This window comes from Nicotiana attenuata, unplaced genomic scaffold, assembly GCF_001879085.1.
Source record: "Nicotiana attenuata strain UT unplaced genomic scaffold, NIATTr2, whole genome shotgun sequence".
NCBI classification, from domain to species: Eukaryota; Viridiplantae; Streptophyta; class Magnoliopsida; order Solanales; family Solanaceae; genus Nicotiana; species Nicotiana attenuata.
The window spans coordinates 29,750-38,174 of record NW_017670917.1 but is presented as its reverse complement, the minus strand read 5'-3'; the positions used below and the strand labels follow the sequence as shown (position 1 = coordinate 38,174).

The 8,425-nt window shown below is 34.6% G+C and overlaps 1 pseudogene across 1 annotated transcript; it reads left to right on the top strand.

Moving 5' to 3' along the window:
* The first annotated feature begins 1,709 nt into the window (after window positions 1–1,709).
* On the top strand, window positions 1,710–6,297 carry LOC109244471 (annotated as a pseudogene). The gene is made up of 7 exons (XR_002070699.1): window positions 1,710–1,864; window positions 2,363–3,025; window positions 3,151–3,201; window positions 3,981–4,153; window positions 4,283–4,518; window positions 4,943–5,135; window positions 5,907–6,297. The product of XR_002070699.1 is annotated as a phytoene synthase 2, chloroplastic-like (transcript).
* Window positions 6,298–8,425: the final 2,128 nt, after the last annotated feature.

Here is an 8,425-nt window from a genome sequence, read left to right as displayed (position 1 = left end):
ATTTAGATTTACTATTTTTTGTTAATTTACTTTTTAAATGCAAACTTTAATTTTGTAATTTTGAAATAAATGTAGCACTTGCAATTTATAAGTGCAATTTTTTCCCATCTTTCTTGTATTCTTTATATTAATACAAAGTACTAATATAACTTACCGTAGTTATACAAATTACAAAATATTAAAAAAAAATTAAAAAAATATAAACCCGGCCCGGCCCGACCCCCTCAACCCGTAACCCGTACGGTTCATTTTTTATCCGGATTAACCCGAACCCATTAAACCCGTTAAGAGCAAGCCCAGAACCGGCCCGGAACCAAACCCGTACGGTCAAAATAATACTGGCCCGGCCCGGCCCGGCCCGGCCAGGTTAACACCCATAGGCGGAATGGGCGGGTCAACAGCTAACAAAATTGCATACCGCCCTTTTATAACTTTAACTTGATCGAAAAAATATAGACAATTTTATTGACTAGCTAAATAATAATAATAATAATAATAATAATAATAATAATTAAAAAGATGTTATTTCTTCGAAATGAAGAGAACTAAAATTTACCATAGGTCCCTTTATTTTTGAGTCTAATAAAACATGTAAAGTTGTCACATTAATTGTGCATATAAATAATTTGATAAGAGCTTACAATTAGTTGCAGAACAAAAGATTATTTCAGATGTAGACCGAGGTATTAATAGTGATTTTCTAATCTCGCAGAACATAATATGATACGATAAAACAGAATACAATAGAAACAATGAGTTCAAAGCCTTATAGCTAGATCAAAGATTGTCGTCTTCCATTTTGAAAGTTATTAGGCCGAGACTCGCGATAACGCTCAGCCACCCCCTCATCTTACGATGACGGTAACATCGTCGAGGCTAGCGTAGTGAGTAAAAGGAACTTCGAAGCCAAAAATTCATTTAAGGGGAGTATACAAAATAGTGTCACACCTAGGATTGAACTTGTGACCTAAAATAAGTTTTCAACCACTTCACTACTACGTTAGAAACCTTTCAACATTTCATATATAACACAAAGAATTCAACATTTAATATATAACACAAAAAATAACTTTTTCCTGTTTATGCTGTATAATATTTTGATGAAAGAGATTCAATTGAGCAATGATCATAGAGATTCAAGATTTGTATTGTGGTCTCATGTTGAGCCCCAAAGGTACTGCTTTGTTCTTTTTTTATTTAAAATTGTTTTAGAGAAAATCTTGGCCACACTCGTGCTATTAATTTATATGATTACACAAAAAATCTCAAAGATTAAATGTTATTCCTGAAATGTCTATAGAAGTTAAAATGACCTACTTCAAAACATGGTTGAAAGATCCCAAACTAATAATAGCAATTTAAAATTTAAACCTAATAAATTCAATTTTTTCGCTTACAAAATTTTCTCTTCAAATAATAATTTTTATTAATATTTTACTTGTTTGTAAACTCCCCTCCATTTCGATTTATGTAAATTTATTTTCTTTTTTAATACATCCAAAAAAGAATGACCTCTCTATATTATTATATTGTGTAAAAAAAAAACACTGAATTCTAACTCATCAGCCCGTGGTGTCAAGACGTATGGTACCATATTTTGAAAATCTACGTGTCTTTATTCTGACCAAAAGAATTTACATTAACTGAAAAAGGGTAAAAGAAGCATATGTATTCTGAATCACTCAATTCCAATCAGCACAAAAGAAAAGAAAAAAAAAAATGAATCCTATAAAAAGACCACAAAATATGTGGAGCAAACGAGAAGAAAAACAAAGAAACTCCTTTGATTCTTGAAGATATACAGCAGTAAACAAGAAAATTAAAGTGGCTATATTTGAAAAGCCATTGTTACAAGAAAATTAAGGTTTGTTCTTTAACTTCTTAACTTTATATTGCTCTGTTAGAGTTCTTGTTATTGTTGCTTTATAATAATAGTAATTGAGCACTTGCCTAAGTTAGCAAATGAGCTTATAATAATTATGTTGACTAAATATAGAAAGCACCCATTACTCTAATCAGTGTGATTCCACTTTCTTTGGAATTTTTTTTTTTTACTATTTGTGCTTTCAATAATTTAAAGATCCTTTTTTTGTGCCACATTTAGGTTCTTTTTTTTACAAAGTTCAAATTTTTAATAGGTAGCTTTGTATCCTATTAGTGTTAGATCTCTATTACTACATGTTGATCATTCCGTTTGTTTCCTTATTATCTTGTTGTTGTTACGGGGTAAGGTTTGCGTATATACTACCTTCCGTAGAACTACTTATGGGATTTACTGGGTTTATCGTTGTTGTAAATTTCTATTGCTTCAGTGGTTATAATTGAGTGTTAATAGTGATGTTTGGTTTATCTCATTTTGCAGAAGCCAAGAAACAGGTTGTTTTCTGCTTGAGTTAGGAAAAGTTGGTTTGCTTTATTTGTGGACTTTTTATAATTTTTTTTTACATAAGAGGAAGTGGGTATTTCTTGAAAGTGGATATAGACTTTAGTGGGAATCTACTAAGAGTAAATTTTTTTTTTTTTTTTATAAATTAAGGAGAGGAGGGAAGGAAACAGAAAACAGAAAGTAAGACAAAAACCTTGGAATTGTTTTAGAAAACCAAGGTTTTCCTGTTCAAAATGTCTGTTGCCTTGTTATGGGTTGTTTCACCTTGTGAGGTCTCAAATGGGACAGGATTCTTGGATTCAATCCGGGAGGGAAACCGGGTTTTTGATTCGTCGAGGTATAGGAATTTAGTGTGCAATGAGAGAATCAAGAAAGGTGTGAAACAAAGGTGGAATTTTGGTTCTGTAAGGTCTGCTATGGTGGCTACACCGGCTGGAGAAATAGCGACGATGACATCAGAACAGAAGGTTTATGATGTGGTTTTAAAACAAGCAGCTTTAGTGAAGAGGCAGCTGAGATCTACTGATGATTTAGAAGTGAAGCCGGAGATCCCTCTCCCGAGGAATTTGAGCTTGTTGAGTGAAGCATATGATAGGTGTAGTGAAGTATGTGCAGAGTATGCAAAGACATTTTACTTAGGTTAGCTTCTTTAATCTATTTATTATTGGTTTACCAAAATTTTGGTTTAAGTACTAATTTAGACTATATGCCTGTTTAAGTAATCGACGAATGCAAAAATTGATCTTTGTTTGGTTGTTATTCAGGAACTATGCTAATGACTCCAGAGAGAAGAAGGGCTATTTGGGCAATATATGGTAAGGTTTCTAGCCATTTAATATCAGATACACACACACACTCACATACATGGTTAATTGGAGACAAAGAGGAGAACCCAAGTTGCTGCCATGTGATCAGGAGGTCACGGGTTCGAGCCGTGTAAACAACCGCTTGCAGAAATGCAGGGTAAGGCTACGTACAATAGACCCTTGTGGTCCGGCCCTTCCCCGGACCCCGTGCATAGTGGGAGCTTAGTGCACCGGGCTGCCCTTTTTAAAGAGGAGAACTCAAATTTGAGTTTGAGGGGTACTTGTAATAGGTAAAACTTGAGCTTCACTAATTTGAAAGGCAATTAAGAAGTCTTATTTGTTATATCATTCCTAATACCAGCCACAAAATTGGAAGGACTTGCTAAAATAATTAGACTCGAGCCACAGATGTAGCATGCTTTAACTTCTGGTCATTTCTGTTAGATTTTTAGAGGTCAGATTTGATCTCTGAATCTTTTTCATAAGAGAGTAATACTGGCGTTATTGTAAGATTATTTTGCAGTGCAACAAGTCGTTCTCTCCAAATTATTAATCTAGTCATGCATTGTCAAGACTACTTTTCAAAAGCACATGACTAATATACAGATGCTAATGAGAGTGTTGATTTTGATCTGTTATACTTCATCTTCAATGTTAATAGCATATCACTTCTGTTCCTCTTTCTTTCTCTTCAACTGTAATCTAGTGGTAATTGTTGGAGCTTGGGTTAGTGCATATATAAATGAACTTCTGAGTTGAAAAGTTTCTCATTATGTTCTTTTAAACAGTATGGTGCAGGAGAACAGACGAACTTGTTGATGGCCCGAACGCATCACATATTACACCCCAAGCCTTAGATAGGTGGGAAGACCGGCTTGAAGATGTTTTCAGTGGGCGGCCATTTGACATGCTCGATGCTGCTTTGTCCGATACTGTTTCCAGGTTTCCAGTTGATATTCAGGTTAGTCTTCCAATTCTATCATTTTTATCTTTTTCTGGTTCAGAGTTCTATGTCGCTTTCTTCATTCACATAAGTTGATTCACTTATGTCAATCATGTAAACTGTCTCATTGTTCAATATATCTTGCAGCCGTTCAGAGATATGATTGAAGGAATGCGTATGGACTTGAGGAAGTCAAGATATAGAAACTTTGATGAGCTATACCTATATTGTTATTACGTTGCTGGTACTGTTGGGTTGATGAGTGTTCCAATTATGGGCATCGCACCTGAATCAAAGGCAACAACAGAGAGTGTATATAATGCAGCTTTGGCTTTGGGTATTGCGAATCAACTAACCAACATACTCAGAGATGTCGGAGAAGAGTAAGTACAAACCTACATCTTTACGCACATCCAATTTGCTACTATGACATACCAAACATAAACATGAACGGCAGCCTTGGCGTATCCGTTAAAGTTGTTGTCACCTCACCCAGAGGTCACGGGTTCGAGCCGTGGAAACGGCCTCTTGCAGAATTGTAGGGTAAGGCTGCGCATAATAGACCCTTGTGGTCGGGGTTTCCCAGACCCCGCGCATAGCGGGAGCTTAGTGCACCGGACTGCCCTCTACGCACCAAAAAATGTTAGTTGAGCTGTTTAGTTATCAGGTTTATTTTGTGGTTATGTCAACAAAGTATTAGAATAATTGGCAAAACTGCAGATAGGGAAAGAAAACTCTTCATAAGTGAAGTGCTATTTTTTTATTGGTTAAGGCTTCCCTTGTTCTTATATATTGCTTTCCCTGCAGTGCTAGAAGAGGAAGAGTCTACTTACCTCAAGATGAATTAGCACAGGCAGGTCTCTCCGATGATGACATATTTGCCGGAAAAGTGACGGATAAATGGAGAAGCTTTATGAAGAAGCAAATCCAGAGGGCAAGAAAGTTCTTTGATGAGGCAGAGGAAGGAGTGACACAACTGAGCTCAGCTAGTAGATGGCCTGTAAGCAGTCGTAAACTCTTAGTTATATGGATATGATTTCTTGTTTGGGTATAATCTTTTTCTCTATTTTTTTGGCTGCATGGAATATGGTGGGGTGAAAAAAAGGAAGCAATATATCAAAATATCTGCACATTAATGATCCATTCCGTAGTATTTCCGGTCAATGAAATATCCGGATTTGGATAATTGTAGTGGTTCCATCAGTGATGTTATCTGCTACCTAAACTTAGATGGTTGAGAGACCTGATATCATTTTAGTTTGAATTAGAAGTAGTTTTACTAGTATGCTCGGAAAGACAACATCGTTCCCAAATTTACACCAGTATTCTCTTCGCCAGAAGTAAGATTCTCCTTAGATACTGATATGCCACACTATGATCCTCTATTTTCTTTTCACTTCCTAGGAAAAGAACAGCTTCATCTTCGTATGTCTTGATAATTTCATTGCATAGTTTAGGTAGAGGCACCGGAAACAACCTCTCTACCTTCTCAAGGTAGGGGTAAGGACTTCGTACACACTACCCTCCTCAGACCCCACTTGTAGGACTACACTGGGTTTGTTGTTGTTGTCGTTGTTGTTATAGTTTAGGCAGAGGCAAAGGCCTATACTTTTATAGGGCAATGAGCGAGAAACGTCTCTTCTTTCCTTATGATTTATTCACTGATCTGAAACTTAGCACTTGTTTTCTTATTGATTCCCGGGGCGGTGGCATTCTTGAATGAAGTCTATCCGAACCATATTTGCACTTCTCATGATCTCAGCTTTTGCAGGTATGGGCATCGTTGCTGTTGTACCGCCAAATACTCGATGAGATTGAAGCCAATGACTACAACAACTTCACAAAGAGAGCTTATGTGAGCAAACCAAAGAAGCTAATTTCCTTACCTATTGCTTATGCAAAATCTCTTGTGCCCCCTACAAGAACTCTCGTCTCCTCTAGCTAAGGCATCAATATCAGATTTAAATTAAAGCAAGAAAGCATATACTGTTAAAAAAGAAAGAATTTATAAAGTAGATAATTGTTGTATTGATGTCACTTGTATATCATCAAAAGTAGATTTTAAAATCCAATATAACAATTTCTAGTAATTGTATCTTCACAATCTTAAACCCTTTGAGGGAAATTCTTTTTGGTTCATTGGAAAAAAATTGTTGACTCCACATTGCATCTGTTATATTTTGGAAACTATCACCATCTTGAAGATGGTGGTCTGTGTCATTTTTCCAAAGAAGAATTAAATGGGAGTAACCCAACGAAACTATAGGCTTTTGGAGTTTTTGTTGGTTTTGGGCCAATTCAATTTTAAGGTAGGGGCTATTTAGAAATTAGTTAGTGCCTCCTAAATTTCAGCTTTTCAGTATTTTTAGGATAAAGATGTCCTGAATTGTCCCCGAGTTAAGATTTTTAATTTAAAATTTCAGGATAAAATAAATACTGGCTAATATCTAAATAACATACCTAAGAATAGCTATCTATGCACTTGCCCATAAATTGAGAGATCTCTGTACCTCGTCTGAGGGTGAGTTCTAATTTTGCGGTTAAAAAAAAAAAAATTAAGAGGAGAGGATATAGAAAGAGGACATCGGAAGATTCTAATTCTTTTAAAAGTTAGCTCGTTGTTTTCGGGGAAACTACCAACTATGTTCATTTATAAGTAGCTTATTACAAATATTGGTCGATTCATAAAATATTACTAATATTAGCAAAATATTATCAATATTAGTCAATTAGCTATTTGTAGCCAAAAATGTCAATTTTTTGCTTTCTTTTGAGCGAGTGTTATTAGAATAGATTGAGTACATCTTAAGGAGATTGAATCTCAGTTTTGAGATGATTTGGTGGAGTTTTGAGGTGGTTTGAATTGAAAATTCGAAGTAGAAGATGAACATGAAAAAAGGATATGTGTATCATTTATGTATCACATATATATCATATTTTTATCAAATATGTATCACATGTATATCCATGTATACCTGTATGTGAGATACATACGTGATACATGTTTGATACATGTGTCGTAGAAATTTTTTTTGAACTCGATTATAACTACGAATTTTAATACCAAATCAGTCCTAATCACCTCTAATCCTCATCAAATTTTGTGCATCGACTCATCTATATGTTCTCACTGAATTTCAACCATACCCGTTGAAAAAGGTCATTTTTTGCTTAGAGTTTTGGAATCTTGTAGATATATATATATTTCATCACCTTATTTGCTACCTCATCCATGAAATTTCCTTTTCGTCTTGTATCTAATGTTGCTAATCACGCTTAAAAAGGAAAACTTACACAAATGTCCCAAATAAATCTCAACTTACCAACCTCTAGCCATTAGTCATAGACTTACCAAAACTAGCCAACAAAAATTGAAAAATCAAATGATAAGGTTCTTTCTCTCAAAGAATCACATGCAAAAATCACCTTCCATATTTTTAAGCGTGATTAGCAACATTAGATACAAGACGGAAAGGAAATTTCATGGATGGGGTAGCAAATAAGGTGATAAAACTCTATACAATATTCCAAAAATCTAAATGAAAAAGGAACTTTTTCAATGGGTATAGCTGAAATTCATTGAAAATATATATATAAGTCAATATATAAAATTTGAGGAAGATTGGAGGTGATTTGGACTGGTTTTGTATCAAAATTCGTAATTAAATCGAGTTCAAAAAAGTCTTCTGCAACACATGTATCAAACATGTATCACGCATGTATCACACATACAGGTATACATGGATATACATGTGATACACAATTGATACACATATGATACATATGTGATACACAAATGATGCACAGTGCGATACACATATCATTTTTTTTCATGTTCAGCTTTTACTTCGAATTTTCAATTCAAACCACCTCAAAACTTCACCAAATCATCCCAAAACTGAGATTCAAGCTCCTTAAGTTGTGCCCAATCTATTCTAATAACACCCACTAAAAAAAAGCAAAAATTTGATATTTTTTGCTACAAATAGCTAATTGGCTAATTTGGCTAATATTAGTAATATTTTATCAATTGACCAATTTTTTGTAATGAGCTACTTATAAATGGACATAGCTGGTAATTTCCCGCTTAAAAATATGGGAGGAGATTGTTGGTGTGATACTTGGAGAGAAAGAACCTTATTTATTTGTTTTTTTTTAATTTTTAATTGGCTAATTTTGGTAAGTCTATGATTAATGGCTAGAGGTTGGTAAGTTGGGACTTGTTTGAGATATTTCTAAAAGATTTTGGGGATTTTTACTTACCTATACACTATTTCAAACCTTATTACG